This window comes from Misgurnus anguillicaudatus, chromosome 23 (assembly GCF_027580225.2).
Source record: "Misgurnus anguillicaudatus chromosome 23, ASM2758022v2, whole genome shotgun sequence".
NCBI lineage: Eukaryota > Metazoa > Chordata > Actinopteri > Cypriniformes > Cobitidae > Misgurnus > Misgurnus anguillicaudatus.
In genome coordinates, this window is record NC_073359.2 from 38,922,960 (window position 1) to 38,945,000 (window position 22,041).

General features: G+C 47.0%; 68 non-coding genes and 15 pseudogenes across 68 annotated transcripts; 4 read left to right on the forward strand and 79 right to left on the reverse strand.

Moving 5' to 3' along the window:
• Positions 1-126: 126 nt before the first annotated feature.
• On the reverse strand, positions 127-245 carry LOC141359696 (5S ribosomal RNA). The gene has a single exon (XR_012366177.1). It is a non-coding gene; the product is annotated as a 5S ribosomal RNA (ribosomal RNA).
• A 141-nt stretch (positions 246-386) lies between these two features.
• Positions 387-505, reverse strand: LOC141359697 (5S ribosomal RNA). Its single transcript, XR_012366178.1, has one exon. It is a non-coding gene; the product is annotated as a 5S ribosomal RNA (ribosomal RNA).
• A 141-nt stretch (positions 506-646) lies between these two features.
• On the reverse strand, positions 647-765 carry LOC141359990 (5S ribosomal RNA). Its single transcript, XR_012366498.1, has one exon. It is a non-coding gene; the product is annotated as a 5S ribosomal RNA (ribosomal RNA).
• Positions 766-894: 129 nt separating this feature from the next.
• LOC141361330 (5S ribosomal RNA) lies at positions 895-1,013 on the reverse strand. Its single transcript, XR_012367383.1, has one exon. It is a non-coding gene; the product is annotated as a 5S ribosomal RNA (ribosomal RNA).
• A 141-nt stretch (positions 1,014-1,154) lies between these two features.
• On the reverse strand, positions 1,155-1,273 carry LOC141361331 (5S ribosomal RNA). Its single transcript, XR_012367384.1, has one exon. It is a non-coding gene; the product is annotated as a 5S ribosomal RNA (ribosomal RNA).
• Positions 1,274-1,423: 150 nt separating this feature from the next.
• LOC141361011 (5S ribosomal RNA) lies at positions 1,424-1,540 on the forward strand (annotated as a pseudogene).
• Positions 1,541-1,679: 139 nt separating this feature from the next.
• On the reverse strand, positions 1,680-1,798 carry LOC141361332 (5S ribosomal RNA). Its single transcript, XR_012367385.1, has one exon. It is a non-coding gene; the product is annotated as a 5S ribosomal RNA (ribosomal RNA).
• A 141-nt stretch (positions 1,799-1,939) lies between these two features.
• LOC141361333 (5S ribosomal RNA) lies at positions 1,940-2,058 on the reverse strand. Its single transcript, XR_012367386.1, has one exon. It is a non-coding gene; the product is annotated as a 5S ribosomal RNA (ribosomal RNA).
• Positions 2,059-2,179: 121 nt separating this feature from the next.
• On the reverse strand, positions 2,180-2,298 carry LOC141360451 (5S ribosomal RNA). The gene has a single exon (XR_012366965.1). It is a non-coding gene; the product is annotated as a 5S ribosomal RNA (ribosomal RNA).
• Positions 2,299-2,439: 141 nt separating this feature from the next.
• LOC141360444 (5S ribosomal RNA) lies at positions 2,440-2,558 on the reverse strand. The gene has a single exon (XR_012366958.1). It is a non-coding gene; the product is annotated as a 5S ribosomal RNA (ribosomal RNA).
• A 141-nt stretch (positions 2,559-2,699) lies between these two features.
• Positions 2,700-2,818, reverse strand: LOC141359770 (5S ribosomal RNA). Its single transcript, XR_012366251.1, has one exon. It is a non-coding gene; the product is annotated as a 5S ribosomal RNA (ribosomal RNA).
• A 140-nt stretch (positions 2,819-2,958) lies between these two features.
• LOC141359968 (5S ribosomal RNA) lies at positions 2,959-3,077 on the reverse strand. Its single transcript, XR_012366469.1, has one exon. It is a non-coding gene; the product is annotated as a 5S ribosomal RNA (ribosomal RNA).
• Positions 3,078-3,206: 129 nt separating this feature from the next.
• LOC141360120 (5S ribosomal RNA) lies at positions 3,207-3,325 on the reverse strand. The gene has a single exon (XR_012366633.1). It is a non-coding gene; the product is annotated as a 5S ribosomal RNA (ribosomal RNA).
• Positions 3,326-3,466: 141 nt separating this feature from the next.
• Positions 3,467-3,585, reverse strand: LOC141359698 (5S ribosomal RNA). The gene has a single exon (XR_012366179.1). It is a non-coding gene; the product is annotated as a 5S ribosomal RNA (ribosomal RNA).
• A 141-nt stretch (positions 3,586-3,726) lies between these two features.
• On the reverse strand, positions 3,727-3,845 carry LOC141359699 (5S ribosomal RNA). The gene has a single exon (XR_012366180.1). It is a non-coding gene; the product is annotated as a 5S ribosomal RNA (ribosomal RNA).
• A 141-nt stretch (positions 3,846-3,986) lies between these two features.
• On the reverse strand, positions 3,987-4,105 carry LOC141359991 (5S ribosomal RNA). The gene has a single exon (XR_012366500.1). It is a non-coding gene; the product is annotated as a 5S ribosomal RNA (ribosomal RNA).
• A 129-nt stretch (positions 4,106-4,234) lies between these two features.
• Positions 4,235-4,353, reverse strand: LOC141361335 (5S ribosomal RNA). The gene has a single exon (XR_012367388.1). It is a non-coding gene; the product is annotated as a 5S ribosomal RNA (ribosomal RNA).
• Positions 4,354-4,494: 141 nt separating this feature from the next.
• Positions 4,495-4,613, reverse strand: LOC141361113 (5S ribosomal RNA). The gene has a single exon (XR_012367165.1). It is a non-coding gene; the product is annotated as a 5S ribosomal RNA (ribosomal RNA).
• A 129-nt stretch (positions 4,614-4,742) lies between these two features.
• Positions 4,743-4,861, reverse strand: LOC141360585 (5S ribosomal RNA; annotated as a pseudogene).
• A 141-nt stretch (positions 4,862-5,002) lies between these two features.
• On the reverse strand, positions 5,003-5,121 carry LOC141361336 (5S ribosomal RNA). The gene has a single exon (XR_012367389.1). It is a non-coding gene; the product is annotated as a 5S ribosomal RNA (ribosomal RNA).
• A 141-nt stretch (positions 5,122-5,262) lies between these two features.
• LOC141361337 (5S ribosomal RNA) lies at positions 5,263-5,381 on the reverse strand. Its single transcript, XR_012367390.1, has one exon. It is a non-coding gene; the product is annotated as a 5S ribosomal RNA (ribosomal RNA).
• A 141-nt stretch (positions 5,382-5,522) lies between these two features.
• On the reverse strand, positions 5,523-5,641 carry LOC141360611 (5S ribosomal RNA; annotated as a pseudogene).
• A 129-nt stretch (positions 5,642-5,770) lies between these two features.
• Positions 5,771-5,889, reverse strand: LOC141361338 (5S ribosomal RNA). Its single transcript, XR_012367391.1, has one exon. It is a non-coding gene; the product is annotated as a 5S ribosomal RNA (ribosomal RNA).
• Positions 5,890-6,039: 150 nt separating this feature from the next.
• Positions 6,040-6,156, forward strand: LOC141361002 (5S ribosomal RNA; annotated as a pseudogene).
• A 139-nt stretch (positions 6,157-6,295) lies between these two features.
• On the reverse strand, positions 6,296-6,414 carry LOC141359765 (5S ribosomal RNA). The gene has a single exon (XR_012366246.1). It is a non-coding gene; the product is annotated as a 5S ribosomal RNA (ribosomal RNA).
• Positions 6,415-6,535: 121 nt separating this feature from the next.
• On the reverse strand, positions 6,536-6,654 carry LOC141360825 (5S ribosomal RNA; annotated as a pseudogene).
• A 141-nt stretch (positions 6,655-6,795) lies between these two features.
• LOC141359927 (5S ribosomal RNA) lies at positions 6,796-6,914 on the reverse strand. The gene has a single exon (XR_012366421.1). It is a non-coding gene; the product is annotated as a 5S ribosomal RNA (ribosomal RNA).
• A 141-nt stretch (positions 6,915-7,055) lies between these two features.
• Positions 7,056-7,174, reverse strand: LOC141359801 (5S ribosomal RNA). Its single transcript, XR_012366282.1, has one exon. It is a non-coding gene; the product is annotated as a 5S ribosomal RNA (ribosomal RNA).
• Positions 7,175-7,314: 140 nt separating this feature from the next.
• On the reverse strand, positions 7,315-7,433 carry LOC141360844 (5S ribosomal RNA; annotated as a pseudogene).
• A 129-nt stretch (positions 7,434-7,562) lies between these two features.
• LOC141360435 (5S ribosomal RNA) lies at positions 7,563-7,681 on the reverse strand. Its single transcript, XR_012366949.1, has one exon. It is a non-coding gene; the product is annotated as a 5S ribosomal RNA (ribosomal RNA).
• Positions 7,682-7,822: 141 nt separating this feature from the next.
• Positions 7,823-7,941, reverse strand: LOC141360249 (5S ribosomal RNA). Its single transcript, XR_012366762.1, has one exon. It is a non-coding gene; the product is annotated as a 5S ribosomal RNA (ribosomal RNA).
• A 129-nt stretch (positions 7,942-8,070) lies between these two features.
• LOC141360452 (5S ribosomal RNA) lies at positions 8,071-8,189 on the reverse strand. The gene has a single exon (XR_012366966.1). It is a non-coding gene; the product is annotated as a 5S ribosomal RNA (ribosomal RNA).
• Positions 8,190-8,330: 141 nt separating this feature from the next.
• LOC141359802 (5S ribosomal RNA) lies at positions 8,331-8,449 on the reverse strand. The gene has a single exon (XR_012366283.1). It is a non-coding gene; the product is annotated as a 5S ribosomal RNA (ribosomal RNA).
• A 140-nt stretch (positions 8,450-8,589) lies between these two features.
• On the reverse strand, positions 8,590-8,708 carry LOC141360845 (5S ribosomal RNA; annotated as a pseudogene).
• Positions 8,709-8,837: 129 nt separating this feature from the next.
• On the reverse strand, positions 8,838-8,956 carry LOC141359935 (5S ribosomal RNA). The gene has a single exon (XR_012366430.1). It is a non-coding gene; the product is annotated as a 5S ribosomal RNA (ribosomal RNA).
• A 141-nt stretch (positions 8,957-9,097) lies between these two features.
• Positions 9,098-9,216, reverse strand: LOC141359911 (5S ribosomal RNA). Its single transcript, XR_012366402.1, has one exon. It is a non-coding gene; the product is annotated as a 5S ribosomal RNA (ribosomal RNA).
• A 121-nt stretch (positions 9,217-9,337) lies between these two features.
• On the reverse strand, positions 9,338-9,456 carry LOC141360454 (5S ribosomal RNA). Its single transcript, XR_012366968.1, has one exon. It is a non-coding gene; the product is annotated as a 5S ribosomal RNA (ribosomal RNA).
• A 141-nt stretch (positions 9,457-9,597) lies between these two features.
• Positions 9,598-9,716, reverse strand: LOC141359928 (5S ribosomal RNA). Its single transcript, XR_012366422.1, has one exon. It is a non-coding gene; the product is annotated as a 5S ribosomal RNA (ribosomal RNA).
• Positions 9,717-9,857: 141 nt separating this feature from the next.
• Positions 9,858-9,976, reverse strand: LOC141359803 (5S ribosomal RNA). The gene has a single exon (XR_012366284.1). It is a non-coding gene; the product is annotated as a 5S ribosomal RNA (ribosomal RNA).
• A 141-nt stretch (positions 9,977-10,117) lies between these two features.
• On the reverse strand, positions 10,118-10,236 carry LOC141360820 (5S ribosomal RNA; annotated as a pseudogene).
• A 141-nt stretch (positions 10,237-10,377) lies between these two features.
• Positions 10,378-10,496, reverse strand: LOC141360108 (5S ribosomal RNA). Its single transcript, XR_012366621.1, has one exon. It is a non-coding gene; the product is annotated as a 5S ribosomal RNA (ribosomal RNA).
• A 141-nt stretch (positions 10,497-10,637) lies between these two features.
• LOC141360857 (5S ribosomal RNA) lies at positions 10,638-10,756 on the reverse strand (annotated as a pseudogene).
• A 140-nt stretch (positions 10,757-10,896) lies between these two features.
• On the reverse strand, positions 10,897-11,015 carry LOC141361339 (5S ribosomal RNA). The gene has a single exon (XR_012367392.1). It is a non-coding gene; the product is annotated as a 5S ribosomal RNA (ribosomal RNA).
• A 133-nt stretch (positions 11,016-11,148) lies between these two features.
• LOC141359804 (5S ribosomal RNA) lies at positions 11,149-11,267 on the reverse strand. The gene has a single exon (XR_012366285.1). It is a non-coding gene; the product is annotated as a 5S ribosomal RNA (ribosomal RNA).
• Positions 11,268-11,408: 141 nt separating this feature from the next.
• LOC141360821 (5S ribosomal RNA) lies at positions 11,409-11,527 on the reverse strand (annotated as a pseudogene).
• A 141-nt stretch (positions 11,528-11,668) lies between these two features.
• On the reverse strand, positions 11,669-11,787 carry LOC141360109 (5S ribosomal RNA). The gene has a single exon (XR_012366622.1). It is a non-coding gene; the product is annotated as a 5S ribosomal RNA (ribosomal RNA).
• Positions 11,788-11,928: 141 nt separating this feature from the next.
• LOC141360858 (5S ribosomal RNA) lies at positions 11,929-12,047 on the reverse strand (annotated as a pseudogene).
• A 140-nt stretch (positions 12,048-12,187) lies between these two features.
• LOC141361340 (5S ribosomal RNA) lies at positions 12,188-12,306 on the reverse strand. Its single transcript, XR_012367393.1, has one exon. It is a non-coding gene; the product is annotated as a 5S ribosomal RNA (ribosomal RNA).
• Positions 12,307-12,435: 129 nt separating this feature from the next.
• On the reverse strand, positions 12,436-12,554 carry LOC141361341 (5S ribosomal RNA). Its single transcript, XR_012367394.1, has one exon. It is a non-coding gene; the product is annotated as a 5S ribosomal RNA (ribosomal RNA).
• A 133-nt stretch (positions 12,555-12,687) lies between these two features.
• LOC141361342 (5S ribosomal RNA) lies at positions 12,688-12,806 on the reverse strand. The gene has a single exon (XR_012367395.1). It is a non-coding gene; the product is annotated as a 5S ribosomal RNA (ribosomal RNA).
• A 141-nt stretch (positions 12,807-12,947) lies between these two features.
• Positions 12,948-13,066, reverse strand: LOC141361343 (5S ribosomal RNA). The gene has a single exon (XR_012367396.1). It is a non-coding gene; the product is annotated as a 5S ribosomal RNA (ribosomal RNA).
• Positions 13,067-13,219: 153 nt separating this feature from the next.
• On the reverse strand, positions 13,220-13,338 carry LOC141361344 (5S ribosomal RNA). The gene has a single exon (XR_012367397.1). It is a non-coding gene; the product is annotated as a 5S ribosomal RNA (ribosomal RNA).
• Positions 13,339-13,479: 141 nt separating this feature from the next.
• Positions 13,480-13,598, reverse strand: LOC141361346 (5S ribosomal RNA). Its single transcript, XR_012367399.1, has one exon. It is a non-coding gene; the product is annotated as a 5S ribosomal RNA (ribosomal RNA).
• A 150-nt stretch (positions 13,599-13,748) lies between these two features.
• On the forward strand, positions 13,749-13,865 carry LOC141361012 (5S ribosomal RNA; annotated as a pseudogene).
• Positions 13,866-14,004: 139 nt separating this feature from the next.
• LOC141361347 (5S ribosomal RNA) lies at positions 14,005-14,123 on the reverse strand. Its single transcript, XR_012367400.1, has one exon. It is a non-coding gene; the product is annotated as a 5S ribosomal RNA (ribosomal RNA).
• A 141-nt stretch (positions 14,124-14,264) lies between these two features.
• Positions 14,265-14,383, reverse strand: LOC141361348 (5S ribosomal RNA). Its single transcript, XR_012367401.1, has one exon. It is a non-coding gene; the product is annotated as a 5S ribosomal RNA (ribosomal RNA).
• Positions 14,384-14,504: 121 nt separating this feature from the next.
• LOC141360455 (5S ribosomal RNA) lies at positions 14,505-14,623 on the reverse strand. The gene has a single exon (XR_012366969.1). It is a non-coding gene; the product is annotated as a 5S ribosomal RNA (ribosomal RNA).
• Positions 14,624-14,764: 141 nt separating this feature from the next.
• Positions 14,765-14,883, reverse strand: LOC141360445 (5S ribosomal RNA). The gene has a single exon (XR_012366959.1). It is a non-coding gene; the product is annotated as a 5S ribosomal RNA (ribosomal RNA).
• A 141-nt stretch (positions 14,884-15,024) lies between these two features.
• On the reverse strand, positions 15,025-15,143 carry LOC141359771 (5S ribosomal RNA). Its single transcript, XR_012366252.1, has one exon. It is a non-coding gene; the product is annotated as a 5S ribosomal RNA (ribosomal RNA).
• Positions 15,144-15,283: 140 nt separating this feature from the next.
• LOC141359969 (5S ribosomal RNA) lies at positions 15,284-15,402 on the reverse strand. Its single transcript, XR_012366470.1, has one exon. It is a non-coding gene; the product is annotated as a 5S ribosomal RNA (ribosomal RNA).
• Positions 15,403-15,531: 129 nt separating this feature from the next.
• LOC141360121 (5S ribosomal RNA) lies at positions 15,532-15,650 on the reverse strand. The gene has a single exon (XR_012366634.1). It is a non-coding gene; the product is annotated as a 5S ribosomal RNA (ribosomal RNA).
• A 141-nt stretch (positions 15,651-15,791) lies between these two features.
• On the reverse strand, positions 15,792-15,910 carry LOC141359700 (5S ribosomal RNA). The gene has a single exon (XR_012366181.1). It is a non-coding gene; the product is annotated as a 5S ribosomal RNA (ribosomal RNA).
• A 141-nt stretch (positions 15,911-16,051) lies between these two features.
• Positions 16,052-16,170, reverse strand: LOC141359701 (5S ribosomal RNA). Its single transcript, XR_012366182.1, has one exon. It is a non-coding gene; the product is annotated as a 5S ribosomal RNA (ribosomal RNA).
• Positions 16,171-16,311: 141 nt separating this feature from the next.
• Positions 16,312-16,430, reverse strand: LOC141359992 (5S ribosomal RNA). The gene has a single exon (XR_012366501.1). It is a non-coding gene; the product is annotated as a 5S ribosomal RNA (ribosomal RNA).
• Positions 16,431-16,559: 129 nt separating this feature from the next.
• Positions 16,560-16,678, reverse strand: LOC141361349 (5S ribosomal RNA). The gene has a single exon (XR_012367402.1). It is a non-coding gene; the product is annotated as a 5S ribosomal RNA (ribosomal RNA).
• A 141-nt stretch (positions 16,679-16,819) lies between these two features.
• On the reverse strand, positions 16,820-16,938 carry LOC141361350 (5S ribosomal RNA). Its single transcript, XR_012367403.1, has one exon. It is a non-coding gene; the product is annotated as a 5S ribosomal RNA (ribosomal RNA).
• Positions 16,939-17,067: 129 nt separating this feature from the next.
• On the reverse strand, positions 17,068-17,186 carry LOC141359936 (5S ribosomal RNA). The gene has a single exon (XR_012366431.1). It is a non-coding gene; the product is annotated as a 5S ribosomal RNA (ribosomal RNA).
• Positions 17,187-17,327: 141 nt separating this feature from the next.
• Positions 17,328-17,446, reverse strand: LOC141361351 (5S ribosomal RNA). Its single transcript, XR_012367404.1, has one exon. It is a non-coding gene; the product is annotated as a 5S ribosomal RNA (ribosomal RNA).
• A 141-nt stretch (positions 17,447-17,587) lies between these two features.
• LOC141360446 (5S ribosomal RNA) lies at positions 17,588-17,706 on the reverse strand. The gene has a single exon (XR_012366960.1). It is a non-coding gene; the product is annotated as a 5S ribosomal RNA (ribosomal RNA).
• A 141-nt stretch (positions 17,707-17,847) lies between these two features.
• On the reverse strand, positions 17,848-17,966 carry LOC141359772 (5S ribosomal RNA). The gene has a single exon (XR_012366253.1). It is a non-coding gene; the product is annotated as a 5S ribosomal RNA (ribosomal RNA).
• An 848-nt stretch (positions 17,967-18,814) lies between these two features.
• On the reverse strand, positions 18,815-18,933 carry LOC141361352 (5S ribosomal RNA). The gene has a single exon (XR_012367405.1). It is a non-coding gene; the product is annotated as a 5S ribosomal RNA (ribosomal RNA).
• A 141-nt stretch (positions 18,934-19,074) lies between these two features.
• Positions 19,075-19,193, reverse strand: LOC141361353 (5S ribosomal RNA). Its single transcript, XR_012367406.1, has one exon. It is a non-coding gene; the product is annotated as a 5S ribosomal RNA (ribosomal RNA).
• Positions 19,194-19,322: 129 nt separating this feature from the next.
• LOC141359937 (5S ribosomal RNA) lies at positions 19,323-19,441 on the reverse strand. The gene has a single exon (XR_012366432.1). It is a non-coding gene; the product is annotated as a 5S ribosomal RNA (ribosomal RNA).
• A 141-nt stretch (positions 19,442-19,582) lies between these two features.
• On the reverse strand, positions 19,583-19,701 carry LOC141361074 (5S ribosomal RNA). Its single transcript, XR_012367126.1, has one exon. It is a non-coding gene; the product is annotated as a 5S ribosomal RNA (ribosomal RNA).
• Positions 19,702-19,842: 141 nt separating this feature from the next.
• Positions 19,843-19,961, reverse strand: LOC141361354 (5S ribosomal RNA). Its single transcript, XR_012367407.1, has one exon. It is a non-coding gene; the product is annotated as a 5S ribosomal RNA (ribosomal RNA).
• Positions 19,962-20,102: 141 nt separating this feature from the next.
• LOC141361355 (5S ribosomal RNA) lies at positions 20,103-20,221 on the reverse strand. Its single transcript, XR_012367408.1, has one exon. It is a non-coding gene; the product is annotated as a 5S ribosomal RNA (ribosomal RNA).
• A 129-nt stretch (positions 20,222-20,350) lies between these two features.
• Positions 20,351-20,469, reverse strand: LOC141361357 (5S ribosomal RNA). Its single transcript, XR_012367410.1, has one exon. It is a non-coding gene; the product is annotated as a 5S ribosomal RNA (ribosomal RNA).
• Positions 20,470-20,619: 150 nt separating this feature from the next.
• LOC141361003 (5S ribosomal RNA) lies at positions 20,620-20,736 on the forward strand (annotated as a pseudogene).
• A 139-nt stretch (positions 20,737-20,875) lies between these two features.
• LOC141359766 (5S ribosomal RNA) lies at positions 20,876-20,994 on the reverse strand. Its single transcript, XR_012366247.1, has one exon. It is a non-coding gene; the product is annotated as a 5S ribosomal RNA (ribosomal RNA).
• Positions 20,995-21,115: 121 nt separating this feature from the next.
• On the reverse strand, positions 21,116-21,234 carry LOC141360749 (5S ribosomal RNA; annotated as a pseudogene).
• A 141-nt stretch (positions 21,235-21,375) lies between these two features.
• On the reverse strand, positions 21,376-21,494 carry LOC141359929 (5S ribosomal RNA). The gene has a single exon (XR_012366423.1). It is a non-coding gene; the product is annotated as a 5S ribosomal RNA (ribosomal RNA).
• Positions 21,495-21,635: 141 nt separating this feature from the next.
• Positions 21,636-21,754, reverse strand: LOC141359805 (5S ribosomal RNA). Its single transcript, XR_012366286.1, has one exon. It is a non-coding gene; the product is annotated as a 5S ribosomal RNA (ribosomal RNA).
• Positions 21,755-21,894: 140 nt separating this feature from the next.
• LOC141360846 (5S ribosomal RNA) lies at positions 21,895-22,013 on the reverse strand (annotated as a pseudogene).
• Between the last annotated feature and the right edge of the window lie 28 nt (positions 22,014-22,041).

The window sequence follows — 22,041 nt, forward strand, 5'->3', positions numbered from 1 at the left end:
TCGAGAGCCACTTCAAGACTAATGTGGCAACGCCATGCCATCGGCGAACGCTTACAGAAAGGATGCATTTCTGGAAAAAAATTATATGAATAAATAATTAAATAATTAATTAAATAAAGAATTTAATGCTTACAGCACCTGGTATTCCCAGGCGGTCTCCCATCCAAGTACTAACCAGGCCCGACCCTGCTTGGCTTCCGAGATCAGACGAGAGCGGGCGTGCTCAGGGCGGTGTGGCCGTAAGCGAGTGCTGACTCGATTCGAGAGCCACTTCAAGACTAATGTGGCAACGCCATGCCATCGGCGAACGCTTACAGAAAGGATGCATTTCTGGAAAAAAATTATATGAATAAATAATTAAATAATTAATTAAATAAAGAATTAAATGCTTACAGCACCTGGTATTCCCAGGCGGTCTCCCATCCAAGTACTAACCAGGCCCGACCCTGCTTGGCTTCCGAGATCAGACGAGAGCGGGCGTGCTCAGGGCGGTGTGGCCGTAAGCGAGCGCTGACTCGATTCGAGAGCCACTTCAAGACTAATGTGGCAACGCCATGCCATCGGCGAACGCTTACAGAAAGGATGCATTTCTGGAAAAAAATTATATGAATAAATAATTAAATAATTAATTAAATAAAGAATTAAAAGCTTACAGCACCTGGTATTCCCAGGCGGTCTCCCATCCAAGTACTAACCAGGCCCGACCCTGCTTGGCTTCCGAGATCAGACGAGAGCGGGCGTGCTTAGGGTGGTGTGGCCGTAAGCGAGTGCTGACTCGATTCGAGAGCCACTTCAAGACTAATGTGGCAACGCCATGCCATCGGCGAACGCTTACAGAAAGGATGCATTTCTGGAAAAAAATTATATGAATAAATAAATAAATAATTAATTAAATGCTTACAGCACCTGGTATTCCCAGGCGGTCTCCCATCCAAGTACTAACCAGGCCCGACCCTGCTTGGCTTCCGAGATCAGACGAGAGCGGGCGTGCTCAGGGTGGTGTGGCCGTAAGCGAGCGCTGACTCGATTCGAGAGCCACTTCAAGACTAATGTGGCAACGCCATGCCATCGGCGAACGCTTACAGAAAGGATGCATTTCTGGAAAAAAATTATATGAATAAATAATTAAATAATTAATTAAATAAAGAATTAAATGCTTACAGCACCTGGTATTCCCAGGCGGTCTCCCATCCAAGTACTAACCAGGCCCGACCCTGCTTGGCTTCCGAGATCAGACGAGAGCGGGCGTGCTCAGGGTGGTGTGGCCGTAAGCGAGCGCTGACTCGATTCGAGAGCCACTTCAAGACTAATGTGGCAACGCCATGCCATCAGCGAACGCTTACAGAAAGGATGCATTTCTGGAAAAAAATTATATGAATAAATAATTAAATAATTAATTAAATGCTTACAGCACCTGGTATTCCCAGGCGGTCACCACCCTGAGCACGCCCGCTCTCGTCTGATCTCGGAAGCCAAGCAGGGTCGGGCCTGGTTAGTACTTGGATGGGAGACCGCCTGGGAATACCAGGTGCTGTACGCATTTAATTCTTTATTTAATTAATTGTTCAAGACTAATGTGGCAACGCCATGCCATCGGCGAACGCTTACAGAAAGGATGCATTTCTGGAAAAAAAATATATGAATAAATAATTAAATAATTAATTAAATAAAGAATTAAATGCTTACAGCACCTGGTATTCCCAGGCGGTCTCCCATCCAAGTACTAACCAGGCCCGACCCTGCTTGGCTTCCGAGATCAGACGAGAGCGGGCGTGCTCAGGGTGGTGTGGCCGTAAGCGAGCGCTGACTCGATTCGAGAGCCACTTCAAGACTAATGTGGTAACGCCATGCCATCGGCGAACGCTTACAGAAAGGATGCATTTCTGGAAAAAAATTATATGAATAAATAATTAAATAATTAATTAAATAAAGAATTAAATGCTTACAGCACCTGGTATTCCCAGGCGGTCTCCCATCCAAGTACTAACCAGGCCCGACCCTGCTTGGCTTCCGAGATCAGACGAGAGCGGGCGTGCTCAGGGTGGTGTGGCCGTAAGCGAGTGCTGACTCGATTCGAGAGCCACTTCAAGACTAATGTGGCAACGCCATGCCATCGGCGAACGCTTACAGAAAGGATGCATTTCTGGAAAAAAATTATATGAATAAATAATTAATTAAATGCTTACAGCACCTGGTATTCCCAGGCGGTCTCCCATCCAAGTACTAAACAGACCCGACCCTGCTTGGCTTCCGAGATCAGACGAGAGCGGGCGTGCTCAGGGTGGTGTGGCCGTAAGCGAGCGCTGACTTGATTCGAGAGCCACTTCAAGACTAATGTGGCAACGCCATGCCATCGGCGAACGCTTACAGAAAGGATGCATTTCTGGAAAAAAATTATATGAATAAATAATTAAATAATTAATTAAATAAAGAAATAAATGCTTACAGCACCTGGTATTCCCAGGCGGACTCCCATCCAAGTACTAACCAGGCCCGACCCTGCTTGGCTTCCGAGATCAGACGAGAGCGGGCGTGCTCAGGGTGGTGTGGCAGTAAGCGAGCGCTGACTCGATTCGAGAGCCACTTCAAGACTAATGTGGCAACGCCATGCCATCGGCGAACGCTTACAGAAAGGATGCATTTCTGGAAAAAAATTATATGAATAAATAATTAAATAATTAATTAAATAAAGAATGAAATGCTTACAGCACCTGGTATTCCCAGGCGGTCTCCCATCCAAGTACTAACCAGGCCCGACCCTGCTTGGCTTCCGAGATCAGACGAGAGCGGGGGTGCTCAGGGTGGTGTGGCCGTAAGCGAGCGCTGACTCGATTCGAGAGCCACTTCAAGACTAATGTGGCAACGCCATGCCATCGGCGAACGCTTACAGAAAGGATGCATTTCTGGAAAAAATTATATGAATAAATAATTAAATAATTAATTAAATAAAGAATTAAATGCTTACAGCACCTGGTATTCCCAGGCGGTCTCCCATCCAAGTACTAACCAGGCCCGACCCTGCTTGGCTTCCGAGATCAGACGAGAGCGGGCGTGCTCAGGGTGGTGTGGCCGTAAGAGAGCGCTGACTCGATTCGAGAGCCACTTCAAGACTAATGTGGCAACGCCATGCCATCGGCGAACGCTTACAGAAAGGATGCATTTCTGGAAAAAAATTATATGAATAAATAAATAAATAATTAATTAAATGCTTACAGCACCTGGTATTCCCAGGCGGTCTCCCATCCAAGTACTAACCAGGCCCGACCCTGCTTGGCTTCCGAGATCAGACGAGAGCGGGCGTGCTCAGGGTGGTGTGGCCGTAACCGAGCACTGACTCGATTCGAGAGCCACTTCAAGACTAATGTGGCAACGCCATGCCATCGGCGAACGCTTACAGAAAGGATGCATTTCTGGAAAAAAATTATATGAATAAATAATTAAATAATTAATTAAATAAAGAATTTAATGCTTACAGCACCTGGTATTCCCAGGCGGTCTCCCATCCAAGTACTAACCAGGCCCGACCCTGCTTGGCTTCCGAGATCAGACGAGAGCGGGCGTGCTCAGGGCGGTGTGGCCGTAAGCGAGCGCTGACTCGATTCGAGAGCCACTTCAAGACTAATGTGGCAACGCCATGCCATCGGCGAACGCTTACAGAAAGGATGCATTTCTGGAAAAAAATTATATGAATAAATAATTAAATAATTAATTAAATAAAGAATTAAATGCTTACAGCACCTGGTATTCCCAGGCGGTCTCCCATCCAAGTACTAACCAGGCCCGACCCTGCTTGGCTTCCGAGATCAGACGAGAGCGGGCGTGCTCAGGGCGGTGTGGCCGTAAGCGAGCGCTGACTCGATTCGAGAGCCACTTCAAGACTAATGTGGCAACGCCATGCCATCGGCGAACGCTTACAGAAAGGATGCATTTCTGGAAAAAAATTATATGAATAAATAATTAAATAATTAATTAAATAAAGAATTAAAAGCTTACAGCACCTGGTATTCCCAGGCGGTCTCCCATCCAAGTACTAACCAGGCCCGACCCTGCTTGGCTTCCGAGATCAGACGAGAGCGGGCGTGCTTAGGGTGGTGTGGCCGTAAGCGAGTGCTGACTCGATTCGAGAGCCACTTCAAGACTAATGTGGCAACGCCATGCCATCGGCGAACGCTTACAGAAAGGATGCATTTCTGGAAAAAAATTATATGAATAAATAAATAAATAATTAATTAAATGCTTACAGCACCTGGTATTCCCAGGCGGTCTCCCATCCAAGTACTAACCAGGCCCGACCCTGCTTGGCTTCCGAGATCAGACGAGAGCGGGCGTGCTCAGGGTGGTGTGGCCGTAAGCGAGCGCTGACTCGATTCGAGAGCCACTTCAAGACTAATGTGGCAACGCCATGCCATCGGCGAACGCTTACAGAAAGGATGCATTTCTGGAAAAAAATTATATGAATAAATAATTAAATAATTAATTAAATAAAGAATTAAATGCTTACAGCACCTGGTATTCCCAGGCGGTCTCCCATCCAAGTACTAACCAGGCCCGACCCTGCTTGGCTTCCGAGATCAGACGAGAGCGGGCGTGCTCAGGGTGGTATGGCCGTAAGCGAGCGCTGACTCGATTCGAGAGCCACTTCAAGACTAATGTGGCAACGCCATGCCATCAGCGAACGCTTACAGAAAGGATGCATTTCTGGAAAAAAATTATATGAATAATTAATTAAATAATTAATTAAATGCTTACAGCACCTGGTATTCCCAGGCGGTCTCCCATCCAAGTACTAGACAGGCCCGACCCTGCTTGGCTTCCAAGATCAGACGAGAGCGGGCGTGCTCAGGGTGGTGTGGCCGTAAGCGAGCGCTGACTCGATTCGAGAGCCACTTCAAGACTAATGTGGCAACGCCATGCCATCGGCGAACGCTTACAGAAAGGATGCATTTCTGGAAAAAAATTATATGAATAAATAATTAAATAATTAATTAAATAAAGAATTAAATGCTTACAGCACCTGGTATTCCCAGGCGGTCTCCCATCCAAGTACTAACCAGGCCCGACCCTGCTTGGCTTCCGAGATCAGACGAGAGCGGGCGTGCTCAGGGTGGTGTGGCCGTAAGCGAGCGCTGACTCGATTCGAGAGCCACTTCAAGACTAATGTGGCAACGCCATGCCATCGGCGAACGCTTACAGAAAGGATGCATTTCTGGAAAAAAATTATATGAATAAATAATTAAATAATTAATTAAATAAAGAATTAAATGCTTACAGCACCTGGTATTCCCAGGCGGTCTCCCATCCAAGTACTAACCAGGCCCGACCCTGCTTGGCTTCCGAGATCAGACGAGAGCGGGCGTGCTCAGGGTGGTGTGGCCGTAAGCGAGCGTTGACTCGATTCGAGAGCCACTTCAAGACTAATGTGGCAACGCCATGCCATCGGCGAACGCTTACAGAAAGGATGCATTTCTGGAAAAAAATTATATGAATAAATAATTAAATAATTAATTAAATAAAGAATTAAATGCTTACAGCACCTGGTATTCCCAGGCGGTCTACCATCCAAGTACTAACCAGGCCTGACCCTGCTTGGCTTCCGAGATCAGACGAGAGCGGGCGTGCTCAGGGTGGTGTGGCCGTAAGCGAGCGCTGACTCAATTCGAGAGCCACTTCAAGACTAATGTGGCAACGCCATGCCATCGGCGAACGCTTACAGAAAGGATGCATTTCTGGAAAAAAATTATATGAATAAATAAATAAATAATTAATTAAATGCTTACAGCACCTGGTATTCCCAGGCGGTCTCCCATCCAAGTACTAACCAGGCCCGACCCTGCTTGGCTTCCGAGATCAGACGAGAGCGGGCGTGCTCAGGGTGGTGTGGCCGTAAGCGAGCGCTGACTCGATTCGAGAGCCACTTCAAGACTAATGTGGCAACGCCATGCCATCGGCGAACGCTTACAGAAAGGATGCATTTCTGGAAAAAAATTATATGAATAAATAATTAAATAATTAATTAAATGCTTACAGCACCTGGTATTCCCAGGCGGTCACCACCCTGAGCACGCCCGCTCTCGTCTGATCTCGGAAGCCAAGCAGGGTCGGGCCTGGTTAGTACTTGGATGGGAGACCGCCTGGGAATACCAGGTGCTGTAAGCATTTAATTCTTTATTTAATTAATTGTTCAAGACTAATGTGGCAACGCCATGCCATCGGCGAACGCTTACAGAAAGGATGCATTTCTGGAAAAAAAATATATGAATAAATAATTAAATAATTAATTAAATAAAGAATTAAATGCTTACAGCACCTGGTATTCCCAGGCGGTCTCCCATCCAAGTACTAACCAGGCCCGACCCTGCTTGGCTTCCGAGATCAGACGAGAGCGGGCGTGCACAGGGTGGTGTGGCCGTAAGCGAGTGCTGACTCGATTCGAGAGCCACTTCAAGACTAATGTGGCAACGCCATGCCATCGGCGAACGCTTACAGAAAGGATGCATTTCTGGAAAAAAATTATATGAATAAATAATTAATTAATTGCTTACAGCACCTGGTATTCCCAGGCGGTCTCCCATCCAAGTACTAAACAGACCCGACCCTGCTTGGCTTCCGAGATCAGACGAGAGTGGGCGTGCTCAGGGTGGTGTGGCCGTAAGCGAGCGCTGACTTGATTCGAGAGCCACTTCAAGACTAATGTGGCAACGCCATGCCATCGGCGAACGCTTACAGAAAGGATGCATTTCTGGAAAAAAATTATATGAATAAATAATTAAATAATTAATTAAATAAAGAAATAAATGCTTACAGCACCTGGTATTCCCAGGCGGACTCCCATCCAAGTACTAACCAGGCCCGACCCTGCTTGGCTTCCGAGATCAGACGAGAGCGGGCGTGCTCAGGGTGGTGTGGCCGTAAGCGAGCGCTGACTCGATTCGAGAGCCACTTCAAGACTAATGTGGCAACGCCATGCCATCGGCGAACGCTTACAGAAAGGATGCATTTCTGGAAAAAAATTATATGAATAAATGATTAAATAATTAATTAAATAAAGAATGAAATGCTTACAGCACCTGGTATTCCCAGGCGGTCTCCCATCCAAGTACTAACCAGGCCCGACCCTGCTTGGCTTCCGAGATCAGACGAGAGCGGGCGTGCTCAGGGTGGTGTGGCCGTAAACGAGCGCTGACTCGATTCGAGAGCCACTTCAAGACTAATGTGGCAACGCCATGCCATCGGCGAACGCTTACAGAAAGGATGCATTTCTGGAAAAAAATATATGAATAAATAATTAAATAATTAATTAAATAAAGAATTAAATGCTTACAGCACCTGGTATTACTAGGCGGTCTCCCATCCAAGTACTAACCAGGCCCGACCCTGCTTGGCTTCCGAGATCAGACGAGAGCGGGCGTGCTCAGGGTGGTGTGGCCGTAGGCGAGCGCTGACTCGATTCGAGAGCCACTTCAAGACTAATGTGGCAACGCCATGCCATCGGCGAACGCTTACAGAAAGGATGCATTTCTGGAAAAAAATTATATGAATAAATAATTAAATAATTTATTAAATGTTTACAGCACCTGGTATTCCCAGGCGGTCTCCCATCCAAGTACTAAACAGGCCCGACCCTGCTTGGCTTCCGAGATCAGACGAGAGCGGGCGTGCTCAGGGTGGTGTGGCCGTAAGCGAGCGCTGACTCGATTCGAGAGCCACTTCAAGACTAATGTGGCAACGCCATGCCATCGGCGAACGCTTACAGAAAGGATGCATTTCTGGAAAAAAATTATATGAATAAATAATTAAATAATTAATTAAATAAAGAATTAAATGCTTACAGCACCTGGTATTCCCAGGCGGTCTCCCATCCAAGTACTAACCAGGCCTGACCCTGCTTGGCTTCCGAGATCAGACGAGAGCGGGCGTGCTCAGGGTGGTGTGGCCGTAAGCGAGCGCTGACTCGATTCGAGAGCCACTTCAAGACTAATGTGGCAACGCCATGCCATCGGCGAACGCTTACAGAAAGGATGCATTTCTGGAAAAAAATTATATGAATAAATAATTAAATAATTAATTAAATGCTTACAGCACCTGGTATTCCCAGGCGGTCTCCCATCCAAGTACTAAACAGACCCGACCCTGCTTGGCTTCCGAGATCAGACGAGAGCGGGCGTGCTCAGGGTGGTGTGGCCGTAAGCGAGCGCTGACTCGATTCGAGAGCCACTTCAAGACTAATGTGGCAACGCCATGCCATCGGCGAACGCTTACAGAAAGGATGCATTTCTGGAAAAAAATTATATGAATAAATAATTAAATAATTAATTAAATAAAGAATTAAATGCTTACAGCACCTGGTATTCCCAGGCGGTCTCCCATCCAAGTACTAACCAGGCCCGACCCTGCTTGGCTTCCGAGATCAGACGAGAGCGGGCGTGCTCAGGGTGGTGTGGCCGTAAACGAGCGCTGACTCGATTCGAGAGCCACTTCAAGACTAATGTGGCAACGCCATGCCATCGGCGAACGCTTACAGAAAGGATGCATTTCTGGAAAAAATTATATGAATAAATAATTAAATAATTAATTAAATAAAGAATTAAATGCTTACAGCACCTGGTATTACTAGGCGGTCTCCCATCCAAGTACTAACCAGGCCCGACCCTGCTTGGCTTCCGAGATCAGACGAGAGCGGGCGTGCTCAGGGTGGTGTGGCCGTAGGCGAGCGCTGACTCGATTCGAGAGCCACTTCAAGACTAATGTGGCAACGCCATGCCATCGGCGAACGCTTACAGAAAGGATGCATTTCTGGAAAAAAATTATATGAATAAATAATTAAATAATTTATTAAATGCTTACAGCACCTGGTATTCCCAGGCGGTCTCCCATCCAAGTACTAAACAGGCCCGACCCTGCTTGGCTTCCGAGATCAGACGAGAGCGGGCGTGCTCAGGGTGGTGTGGCCGTAAGCGAGCGCTGACTCGATTCGAGAGCCACTTCAAGACTAATGTGGCAACGCCATGCCATCGGCGAACGCTTACAGAAAGGATGCATTTCTGGAAAAAAATTATATGAATAAATAATTAAATAATTAATTAAATAAAGAATTAAATGCTTACAGCACCTGGTATTCCCAGGCGGTCTCCCATCCAAGTACTAACCAGGCCCGACCCTGCTTGGCTTCCGAGATCAGACGAGAGCGGGCATGCTCAGGGTGGTGTGGCCGTAAGCGAGTGCTGACTCGATTCGAGAGCCACTTCAAGACTAATGTGGCAACGCCATGCCATCGGCGAACGCTTACAGAAAGGATGCATTTCTGGAAAAAAATTATATGAATAAATAATTAATTAAATGCTTACAGCACCTGGTATTCCCAGGCGGTCTCCCATCCAAGTACTAAACAGACCCGACCCTGCTTGGCTTCCGAGATCAGACGAGAGCGGGCGTGCTCAGGGTGGTGTGGCCGTAAGCGAGCGCTGACTTGATTCGAGAGCCACTTCAAGACTAATGTGGCAACGCCATGCCATCGGCGAACGCTTACAGAAAGGATGCATTTCTGGAAAAAAATTATATGAATAAATAATTAAATAATTAATTAAATAAAGAAATAAATGCTTACAGCACCTGGTATTCCCAGGCGGACTCCCATCCAAGTACTAACCAGGCCCGACCCTGCTTGGCTTCCGAGATCAGACGAGAGCGGGCGTGCTCAGGGTGGTGTGGCCGTAAGCGAGCGCTGACTCGATTCGAGAGCCACTTCAAGACTAATGTGGCAACGCCATGCCATCGGCGAACGCTTACAGAAAGGATGCATTTCTGGAAAAAAATTATATGAATAAATAATTAAATAATTAATTAAATAAAGAATGAAATGCTTACAGCACCTGGTATTCCCAGGCGGTCTCCCATCCAAGTACTAACCAGGCCCGACCCTGCTTGGCTTCCGAGATCAGACGAGAGCGGGCGTGCTCAGGGTGGTGTGGCCGTAAACGAGCGCTGCCTCGATTCAAGAGCCACTTCAAGACTAATGTGGCAACGCCATGCCATCGGCGAACGCTTACAGAAAGGATGCTTTTCTGGAAAAAAATTATATGAATAAATAATTAAATAATTAATTAAATAAAGAATTAAATGCTTACATCACCTGGTATTCCCAGGCGGTCTCACATCCAAGTACTATCCAGGCCCGACCCTGCTTGGCTTCCGAGATCAGACGAGAGCGGGCGTGCTCAGGGTGGTGTGGCCGTAAGCGAGCGCTGACTCGATTCGAGAGCCACTTCAAGACTAATGTGGCAACGCCATGCCATCGGCGAACGCTTACAGAAAGGATGCATTTCTGGAAAAAAATTATATCAATAAATAATTAAATAATTAATTAAATAAAGAATTAAATGCTTACAGCACCTGGTATTCCCAGGCGGTCTCCCATCCAAGTACTAACCAGGCCCGACCCTGCTTGGCTTCCAAGATCAGACGAGAGCGGGCGTGCTCAGGGTGGTGTGGCCGTAAGCGAGCGCCGACTCGATTCGAGAGCCACTTCAAGACTAATGTGGCAACGCCATGCCATCGGCGAACGCTTACAGAAAGGATGCATTTCTGGAAAAAAATTATATGAATAAATAATTAAATAATTAATTAAATAAAGAATTAAATGCTTACAGCACCTGGTATTCCCAGGCGGTCTCCCATCCAAGTACTAACCAGGCCCGACCCTGCTTGGCTTCCGAGATCAGACGAGAGCGGGCGTGCTCAGGGTCGTGTTTCCGTAAGCGAGCACTGACTCGATTCGAGAGCCTCTTCAAGACTAATGTGGCAACGCCATGCCATCGGCGAACGCTTACAGAAAGGATGCATTTCTGGAAAAAATTATATGAATAAATAATTAAATAATTAATTAAATAAAGAATTAAATGCTTACAGCACCTGGTATTCCCAGGCGGTCTCCCATCCAAGTACTAACCAGGCCCGACCCTGCTTGGCTTCCGAGATCAGACGAGAGCGGGCGTGCTCAGGGTGGTGTGGCCGTAAGCGAGCGCTGACTCGATTCGAGAGCCACTTCAAGACTAATGTGGCAACACCATGCCATCGGCGAACGCTTACAGAAAGGATGCATTTCTGGAAAAAAATTATATGAATAAATAATTAATTAATTAAAGAATTAAATGCTTACAGCACCTGGTATTCCCAGGCGGTCTCCCATCCAAGTACTAACCAGGCCCGACCCTGCTTGGCTTCCGAGATCAGACGAGAGCGGGCGTGCTCAGGGTGGTGTGGCCGTAAACGAGCGCTGCCTCGATTCAAGAGCCACTTCAAGACTAATGTGGCAACGCCATGCCATCGGCGAACGCTTACAGAAAGGATGCTTTTCTGGAAAAAAATTATATGAATAAATAATTAAATAATTAATTAAATAAAGAATTAAATGCTTACATCACCTGGTATTCCCAGGCGGTCTCACATCCAAGTACTATCCAGGCCCGACCCTGCTTGGCTTCCGAGATCAGACGAGAGCGGGCGTGCTCAGGGTGGTGTGGCCGTAAGCGAGCGCTGACTCGATTCGAGAGCCACTTCAAGACTAATGTGGCAACGCCATGCCATCGGCGAACGCTTACAGAAAGGATGCATTTCTGGAAAAAAATTATATCAATAAATAATTAAATAATTAATTAAATAAAGAATTAAATGCTTACAGCACCTGGTATTCCCAGGCGGTCTCCCATCCAAGTACTAACCAGGCCCGACCCTGCTTGGCTTCCAAGATCAGACGAGAGCGGGCGTGCTCAGGGTGGTGTGGCCGTAAGCGAGCGCCGACTCGATTCGAGAGCCACTTCAAGACTAATGTGGCAACGCCATGCCATCGGCGAACGCTTACAGAAAGGATGCATTTCTGGAAAAAAATTATATGAATAAATAATTAAATAATTAATTAAATAAAGAATTAAATGCTTACAGCACCTGGTATTCCCAGGCGGTCTCCCATCCAAGTACTAACCAGGCCCGACCCTGCTTGGCTTCCGAGATCAGACGAGAGCGGGCGTGCTCAGGGTCGTGTTTCCGTAAGCGAGCGCTGACTCGATTCGAGAGCCTCTTCAAGACTAATGTGGCAACGCCATGCCATCGGCGAACGCTTACAGAAAGGATGCATTTCTGGAAAAAATTATATGAATAAATAATTAAATAATTAATTAAATAAAGAATTAAATGCTTACAGCACCTGGTATTCCCAGGCGGTCTCCCATCCAAGTACTAACCAGGCCCGACCCTGCTTGGCTTCCGAGATCAGACGAGAGCGGGCGTGCTCAGGGTGGTGTGGCCGTAAGCGAGCGCTGACTCGATTCGAGAGCCACTTCAAGACTAATGTGGCAACGCCATGCCATCGGCGAACGCTTACAGAAAGGATGCATTTCTGGAAAAAAATTATATGAATAAATAATTAAATAATTTATTAAATGCTTACAGCACCTGGTATTCCCAGGCGGTCTCCCATCCAAGTACTAACCAGGCCCGACCCTGCTTGGCTTCCGAGATCAGACGAGAGCGGGCGTGCTCAGGGTGGTGTGGCCGTAAGCGAGCGCTGACTCGATTCGAGAGCCACTTCAAGACTAATGTGGCAACACCATGCCATCGGCGAACGCTTACAGAAAGGATGCATTTCTGGAAAAAAAATATATGAATAAATAATTAATTAATTAAAGAATTAAATGCTTACAGCACCTGGTATTCCCAGGCGGTCTCCCATCCAAGTACTAACCAGGCCCGACCCTGCTTGGCTTCCGAGATCAGACGAGAGCGGGCGTGCTCAGGGTGGTGTGGCCGTAAGCGAGCGCTGACTCGATTCGAGAGCCACTTCAAGACTAATGTGGCAACGCCATGCCATCGGCGAACGCTTACAGAAAGGATGCATTTCTGGAAAAAAATTATATGAATAAATAATTAAATAATTAATTAAATAAAGAATTAAATGCTTACAGCACCTGGTATTCCCAGGCGGTCTCCCATCCAAGTACTAACCAGGCCCGACCCTGCTTGGCTTCCGAGATCAGACGAGAGCGGGCGTGCTCAGGGTGGTGTGGCCGTAAGCGAGCGCTGACTCGATTCGAGAGCCACTTCAAGACTAATGTGGCAACGCCATGCCATCGGCGAACGCTTACAGAAAGGATGCATTTCTGGAAAAAAATTATATGAATAAATAATTAAATAATTAATTAAATAAAGAATTAAATAAAGAATTAAATGCTTACAGCACCTGGTATTCCCAGGCGGTCTCCCATCCAAGTACTAACCAGGCCCGACCCTGCTTGGCTTCCGAGATCAGACGAGAGCGGGCGTGCTCAGGGTGGTGTGGCCGTAAGCGAGCGCTGACTCGATTCGAGAGCCACTTCAAGACTAATGTGGCAACGCCATGCCATCGGCGAACGCTTACAGAAAGGATGCATTTCTGGAAAAAAATTATATGAATAAATAATTAAATAATTAATTAAATAAAGAATTAAATGCTTACAGCACCTGGTATTCCCAGGCGGTCTCCCATCCAAGTACTAACCAGGCCCGACCCTGCTTGGCTTCCGAGATCAGACGAGAGCGGGCGTGCTCAGGGTGGTGTGGCCGTAAGCAAGCGCTGACTCGATTCGAGAGCCACTTCAAGACTAATGTGGCAACGCCATGCCATCGGCGAACGCTTACAGAAAGGATGCATTTCTGGAAAAAAATTATATGAATAAATAATTAAATAATTAATTAAATGCTTACAGCACCTGGTATTCCCAGGCGGTCACCACCCTGAGCACGCCCGCTCTCGTCTGATCTCGGAAGCCAAGCAGGGTCGGGCCTGGTTAGTACTTGGATGGGAGACCGCCTGGGAATACCAGGTGCTGTACGCATTTAATTCTTTATTTAATTAATTGTTCAAGACTAATGTGGCAACGCCATGCCATCGGCGAACGCTTACAGAAAGGATGCATTTCTGGAAAAAAAATATATGAATAAATAATTAAATAATTAATTAAATAAAGAATTAAATGCTTACAGCACCTGGTATTCCCAGGCGGTCTCCCATCCAAGTACTAACCAGGCCCGACCCTGCTTGGCTTCCGAGATCAGACGAGAGCGGGCGTGCTCAGGGTGGTGTGGCCGTAAGCGAGCGCTGACTCGATTCGAGAGCCACTTCAAGACTAATGTGGCAACGCCATGCCATCGGCGAACGCTTACAGAAAGGATGCATTTCTGGAAAAAAATTATATGAATAAATAATTAAATAATTAATTAAATAAAGAATTAAATGCTTACAGCACCTGGTATTCCCAGGCGGTCTCCCATCCAAGTACTAACCAGGCCCGACCCTGCTTGGCTTCCGAGATCAGACGAGAGCGGGCGTGCTCAGGGTGGTGTGGCCGTAAGCGAGTGCTGACTCGATTCGAGAGCCACTTCAAGACTAATGTGGCAACGCCATGCCATCGGCGAACGCTTACAGAAAGGATGCATTTCTGGAAAAAAATTATATGAATAAATAATTAATTAAATGCTTACAGCACCTGGTATTCCCAGGCGGTCTCCCATCCAAGTACTAAACAGACCCGACCCTGCTTGGCTTCCGAGATCAGACGAGAGCGGGCGTGCTCAGGGTGGTGTGGCCGTAAGCGAGCGCTGACTTGATTCGAGAGCCACTTCAAGACTAATGTGGCAACGCCATGCCATCGGCGAACGCTTACAGAAAGGATGCATTTCTGGAAAAAAATTATATGAATAAATAATTAAATAATTAATTAAATAAAGAAATAAATGCTTACAGCACCTGGTATTCCCAGGCGGACTCCCATCCAAGTACTAACCAGGCCCGACCCTGCTTGGCTTCCGAGATCAGACGAGAGCGGGCGTGCTCAGGGTGGTGTGGCAGTAAGCGAGCGCTGACTCGATTCGAGAGCCACTTCAAGACTAATGTGGCAACGCCATGCCATCGGCGAACGCTTACAGAAAGGATGCATTTCTGGAAAAAAATTATATGAATAAATAATTAAATAATTAATTAAATAAAGAATGAAATGCTTACAGCACCTGGTATTCCCAGGCGGTCTCCCATCCAAGTACTAACCAGGCCCGACCCTGCTTGGCTTCCGAGATCAGACGAGAGCGGGGGTGCTCAGGGTGGTGTGGCCGTAAGCGAGCGCTGACTCGATTCGAGAGCCACTTCAAGACTAATGTGGCAACGCCATGCCATCGGCGAACGCTTACAGAAAGGATGCATTTCTGGAAAAAATTATATGAATAAATAATTAAATAATTAATTAAATAAAGAATTAAATGCTTACAGCACCTGGTATTCCCAGGCGGTCTCCCATCCAAGTACTAACCAGGCCCGACCCTGCTTGGCTTCCGAGATCAGACGAGAGCGGGCGTGCTCAGGGTGGTGTGGCCGTAAGAGAGCGCTGACTCGATTCGAGAGCCACTTCAAGACTAATGTGGCAACGCCATGCCATCGGCGAACGCTTACAGAAAGGATGCATTTCTGGAAAAAAATTATATGAATAAATAAATAAATAATTAATTAAATGCTTACAGCACCTGGTATTCCCAGGCGGTCTCCCATCCAAGTACTAACCAGGCCCGACCCTGCTTGGCTTCCGAGATCAGACGAGAGCGGGCGTGCTCAGGGTGGTGTGGCCGTAACCGAGCACTGACTCGATTCGAGAGCCACTTCAAGACTAATGTGGCAACGCCATGCCATCGGCGAACGCTTACAGAAAGGATGCATTTCTGGAAAAAAATTATATGAATAAATAATTAAATAATTAATTAAATAAAGAATTTAATGCTTACAGCACCTGGTATTCCCAGGCGGTCTCCCATCCAAGTACTAACCAGGCCCGACCCTGCTTGGCTTCCGAGATCAGACGAGAGCGGGCGTGCTCAGGGCGGTGTGGCCGTAAGCGAGTGCTGACTCGATTCGAGAGCCACTTCAAGACTAATGTGGCAACGCCATGCCATCGGCGAACGCTTACAGAAAGGATGCATTTCTGGAAAAAAATTATATGAATAAATAATTAAATAATTAATTAAATAAAGAATTAAATGCTTACAGCACCTGGTATTCCCAGGCGGTCTCCCATCCAAGTACTAACCAGGCCCGACCCTGCTTGGCTTCCGAGATCAGACGAGAGCGGGCGTGCTCAGGGCGGTGTGGCCGTAAGCGAGCGCTGACTCGATTCGAGAGCCACTTCAAGACTAATGTGGCAACGCCATGCCATCGGCGAACGCTTACAGAAAGGATGCATTTCTGGAAAAAAATTATATGAATAAATAATTAAATAATTAATTAAATAAAGAATTAAAAGCTTACAGCACCTGGTATTCCCAGGCGGTCTCCCATCCAAGTACTAACCAGGCCCGACCCTGCTTGGCTTCCGAGATCAGACGAGAGCGGGCGTGCTTAGGGTGGTGTGGCCGTAAGCGAGTGCTGACTCGATTCGAGAGCCACTTCAAGACTAATGTGGCAACGCCATGCCATCGGCGAACGCTTACAGAAAGGATGCATTTCTGGAAAAAAATTATATGAATAAATAAATAAATAATTAATTAAATGCTTACAGCACCTGGTATTCCCAGGCGGTCTCCCATCCAAGTACTAACCAGGCCCGACCCTGCTTGGCTTCCGAGATCAGACGAGAGCGGGCGTGCTCAGGGTGGTGTGGCCGTAAGCGAGCGCTGACTCGATTCGAGAGCCACTTCAAGACTAATGTGGCAACGCCATGCCATCGGCGAACGCTTACAGAAAGGATGCATTTCTGGAAAAAAATTATATGAATAAATAATTAAATAATTAATTAAATAAAGAATTAAATGCTTACAGCACCTGGTATTCCCAGGCGGTCTCCCATCCAAGTACTAACCAGGCCCGACCCTGCTTGGCTTCCGAGATCAGACGAGAGCGGGCGTGCTCAGGGTGGTGTGGCCGTAAGCGAGCGCTGACTCGATTCGAGAGCCACTTCAAGACTAATGTGGCAACGCCATGCCATCAGCGAACGCTTACAGAAAGGATGCATTTCTGGAAAAAAATTATATGAATAATTAATTAAATAATTAATTAAATGCTTACAGCACCTGGTATTCCCAGGCGGTCTCCCATCCAAGTACTAAACAGGCCCGACCCTGCTTGGCTTCCGAGATCAGACGAGAGCGGGCGTGCTCAGGGTGGTGTGGCCGTAAGCGAGCGCTGACTCGATTCGAGAGCCACTTCAAGACTAATGTGGCAACGCCATGCCATCGGCGAACGCTTACAGAAAGGATGCATTTCTGGAAAAAAATTATATGAATAAATAATTAAATAATTAATTAAATAAAGAATTAAATGCTTACAGCACCTGGTATTCCCAGGCGGTCTCCCATCCAAGTACTAACCAGGCCCGACCCTGCTTGGCTTCCGAGATCAGACGAGAGCGGGCGTGCTCAGGGTGGTGTGGCCGTAAGCGAGCGCTGACTCGATTCGAGAGCCACTTCAAGACTAATGTGGCAACGCCATGCCATCGGCGAACGCTTACAGAAAGGATGCATTTCTGGAAAAAAATTATATGAATAAATAATTAAATAATTAATTAAATAAAGAATTAAATGCTTACAGCACCTGGTATTCCCAGGCGGACTCCCATCCAAGTACTAACCAGGCCCGACCCTGCTTGGCTTCCGAGATCAGACGAGAGCGGGCGTGCTCAGGGTGGTGTGGCAGTAAGCGAGCGCTGACTCGATTCGAGAGCCACTTCAAGACTAATGTGGCAACGCCATGCCATCGGCGAACGCTTACAGAAAGGATGCATTTCTGGAAAAAAATTATATGAATAAATAATTAAATAATTAATTAAATAAAGAATGAAATGCTTACAGCACCTGGTATTCCCAGGCGGTCTCCCATCCAAGTACTAACCAGGCCCGACCCTGCTTGGCTTCCGAGATCAGACGAGAGCGGGGGTGCTCAGGGTGGTGTGGCCGTAAGCGAGCGCTGACTCGATTCGAGAGCCACTTCAAGACTAATGTGGCAACGCCATGCCATCGGCGAACGCTTACAGAAAGGATGCATTTCTGGAAAAAATTATATGAATAAATAATTAAATAATTAATTAAATAAAGAATTAAATGCTTACAGCACCTGGTATTCCCAGGCGGTCTCCCATCCAAGTACTAACCAGGGCTGCGTTCAGCGCCGACAAAACGTTGCACAACGTTTATTAAACAGAAACGTTGATGCGTTGAACGCCCTGTTGTGATGACGTAAGCGTTGCAACTACGGTAGCTGAGAGGCCATTCTTTGTATTATTTTTAAAATGTTTCTGAAGCCTGATGAAATCGTTTTAAGTGTGTGTTTAATACTGTAAAATATTGTTGAGGTTACAGTCACTGACCTTGCCGTCCAGAATGAAAGACAACATTCCAACTTGAACCCATTGAGCGAGCTGTCTCTTTACTATCGCGTGGTTTTATCCATCTTGCCGCTGATTGGGCTGACATTTCTGACACACCCACCAAACAAGAGAAAACGCTTCTAAAACCTGTTGCATTCCGTTGCACACCGTTTCAAGGAAACATGTCGTTCAACCCGGAAACCGTAGCAAAACGTTGCGCACCGGTGTGAGATTGAACGTGCCCCTGGCCCGACCCTGCTTGGCTTCCGAGATCAGACGAGAGCGGGCGTGCTCAGGGTGGTGTGGCCGTAAGAGAGCGCTGACTCGATTCGAGAGCCACTTCAAGACTAATGTGGCAACGCCATGCCATCGGCGAACGCTTACAGAAAGGATGCATTTCTGGAAAAAAATTATATGAATAAATAAATAAATAATTAATTAAATGCTTACAGCACCTGGTATTCCCAGGCGGTCTCCCATCCAAGTACTAACCAGGCCCGACCCTGCTTGGCTTCCGAGATCAGACGAGAGCGGGCGTGCTCAGGGTGGTGTGGCCGTAAGCGAGCGCTGACTCGATTCGAGAGCCACTTCAAGACTAATGTGGCAACGCCATGCCATCGGCGAACGCTTACAGAAAGGATGCATTTCTGGAAAAAAATTATATGAATAAATAATTAAATAATTAATTAAATAAAGAATTAAATGCTTACAGCACCTGGTATTCCCAGGCGGTCTCCCATCCAAGTACTAACCAGGCCCGACCCTGCTTGGCTTCCGAGATCAGACGAGAGCGGGCGTGCTCAGGGTGGTGTGGCCGTAAGCGAGCGCTGACTCGATTCGAGAGCCACTTCAAGACTAATGTGGCAACGCCATGCCATCAGCGAACGCTTACAGAAAGGATGCATTTCTGGAAAAAAATTATATGAATAATTAATTAAATAATTAATTAAATGCTTACAGCACCTGGTATTCCCAGGCGGTCTCCCATCCAAGTACTAAACAGGCCCGACCCTGCTTGGCTTCCGAGATCAGACGAGAGCGGGCGTGCTCAGGGTGGTGTGGCCGTAAGCGAGCGCTGACTCGATTCGAGAGCCACTTCAAGACTAATGTGGCAACGCCATGCCATCGGCGAACGCTTACAGAAAGGATGCATTTCTGGAAAAAAATTATATGAATAAATAATTAAATAATTAATTAAATAAAGAATTAAATGCTTACAGCACCTGGTATTCCCAGGCGGTCTCCCATCCAAGTACTAACCAGGCCCAACCCTGCTTGGCTTCCGAGATCAGACGAGAGCGGGCGTGCTCAGGGTGGTGTGGCCGTAAGCGAGCGCTGACTCGATTCGAGAGCCACTTCAAGACTAATGTGGCAACGCCATGCCATCGGCGAACGCTTACAGAAAGGATGCATTTCTGGAAAAAAATTATATGAATAAATAATTAAATAATTAATTAAATAAAGAATTAAATGCTTACAGCACCTGGTATTCCCAGGCGGTCTCCCATCCAAGTACTAACCAGGCCCGACCCTGCTTGGCTTCCGAGATCAGACGAGAGCGGGCGTGCTCAGGGTGGTGTGGCCGTAAGCGAGCGTTGACTCGATTCGAGAGCCACTTCAAGACTAATGTGGCAACGCCATGCCATCGGCGAACGCTTACAGAAAGGATGCATTTCTGGAAAAAAATTATATGAATAAATAATTAAATAATTAATTAAATAAAGAATTAAATGCTTACAGCACCTGGTATTCCCAGGCGGTCTCCCATCCAAGTACTAACCAGGCCCGACCCTGCTTGGCTTCCGAGATCAGACGAGAGCGGGCGTGCTCAGGGTGGTGTGGCCGTAAGCGAGCGCTGACTCAATTCGAGAGCCACTTCAAGACTAATGTGGCAACGCCATGCCATCGGCGAACGCTTACAGAAAGGATGCATTTCTGGAAAAAAATTATATGAATAAATAAATAAATAATTAATTAAATGCTTACAGCACCTGGTATTCCCAGGCGGTCTCCCATCCAAGTACTAACCAGGCCCGACCCTGCTTGGCTTCCGAGATCAGACGAGAGCGGGCGTGCTCAGGGTGGTGTGGCCGTAAGCGAGCGCTGACTCGATTCGAGAGCCACTTCAAGACTAATGTGGCAACGCCATGCCATCGGCGAACGCTTACAGAAAGGATGCATTTCTGGAAAAAAATTATATGAATAAATAATTAAATAATTAATTAAATGCTTACAGCACCTGGTATTCCCAGGCGGTCACCACCCTGAGCACGCCCGCTCTCGTCTGATCTCGGAAGCCAAGCAGGGTCGGGCCTGGTTAGTACTTGGATGGGAGACCGCCTGGGAATACCAGGTGCTGTAAGCATTTAATTCTTTATTTAATTAATTGTTCAAGACTAATGTGGCAACGCCATGCCATCGGCGAACGCTTACAGAAAGGATGCATTTCTGGAAAAAAAATATATGAATAAATAATTAAATAATTAATTAAATAAAGAATTAAATGCTTACAGCACCTGGTATTCCCAGGCGGTCTCCCATCCAAGTACTAACCAGGCCCGACCCTGCTTGGCTTCCGAGATCAGACGAGAGCGGGCGTGCACAGGGTGGTGTGGCCGTAAGCGAGTGCTGACTCGATTCGAGAGCCACTTCAAGACTAATGTGGCAACGCCATGCCATCGGCGAACGCTTACAGAAAGGATGCATTTCTGGAAAAAAATTATATGAATAAATAATTAATTAATTGCTTACAGCACCTGGTATTCCCAGGCGGTCTCCCATCCAAGTACTAAACAGACCCGACACTGCTTGGCTTCCGAGATCAGACGAGAGCGGGCGTGCTCAGGGTGGTGTGGCCGTAAGCGAGCGCTGACTTGATTCGAGAGCCACTTCAAGACTAATGTGGCAACGCCATGCCATCGGCGAACGCTTACAGAAAGGATGCATTTCTGGAAAAAAATTATATGAATAAATAATTAAATAATTAATTAAATAAAGAAATAAATGCTTACAGCACCTGGTATTCCCAGGCGGACTCCCATCCAAGTACTAACCAGGCCCGACCCTGCTTGGCTTCCGAGATCAGACGAGAGCGGGCGTGCTCAGGGTGGTGTGGCCGTAAGCGAGCGCTGACTCGATTCGAGAGCCACTTCAAGACTAATGTGGCAACGCCATGCCATCGGCGAACGCTTACAGAAAGGATGCATTTCTGGAAAAAAATTATATGAATAAATAATTAAATAATTAATTAAATAAAGAATGAAATGCTTACAGCACCTGGTATTCCCAGGCGGTCTCCCATCCAAGTACTAACCAGGCCCGACCCTGCTTGGCTTCCGAGATCAGACGAGAGCGGGCGTGCTCAGGGTGGTGTGGCCGTAAACGAGCGCTGACTCGATTCGAGAGCCACTTCAAGACTAATGTGGCAACGCCATGCCATCGGCGAACGCTTACAGAAAGGATGCATTTCTGGAAAAAAATATATGAATAAATAATTAAATAATTAATTAAATAAAGAATTAAATGCTTACAGCACCTGGTATTACTAGGCGGTCTCCCATCCAAGTACTAACCAGGCCCGACCCTGCTTGGCTTCCGAGATCAGACGAGAGCGGGCGTGCTCAGGGTGGTGTGGCCGTAGGCGAGCGCTGACTCGATTCGAGAGCCACTT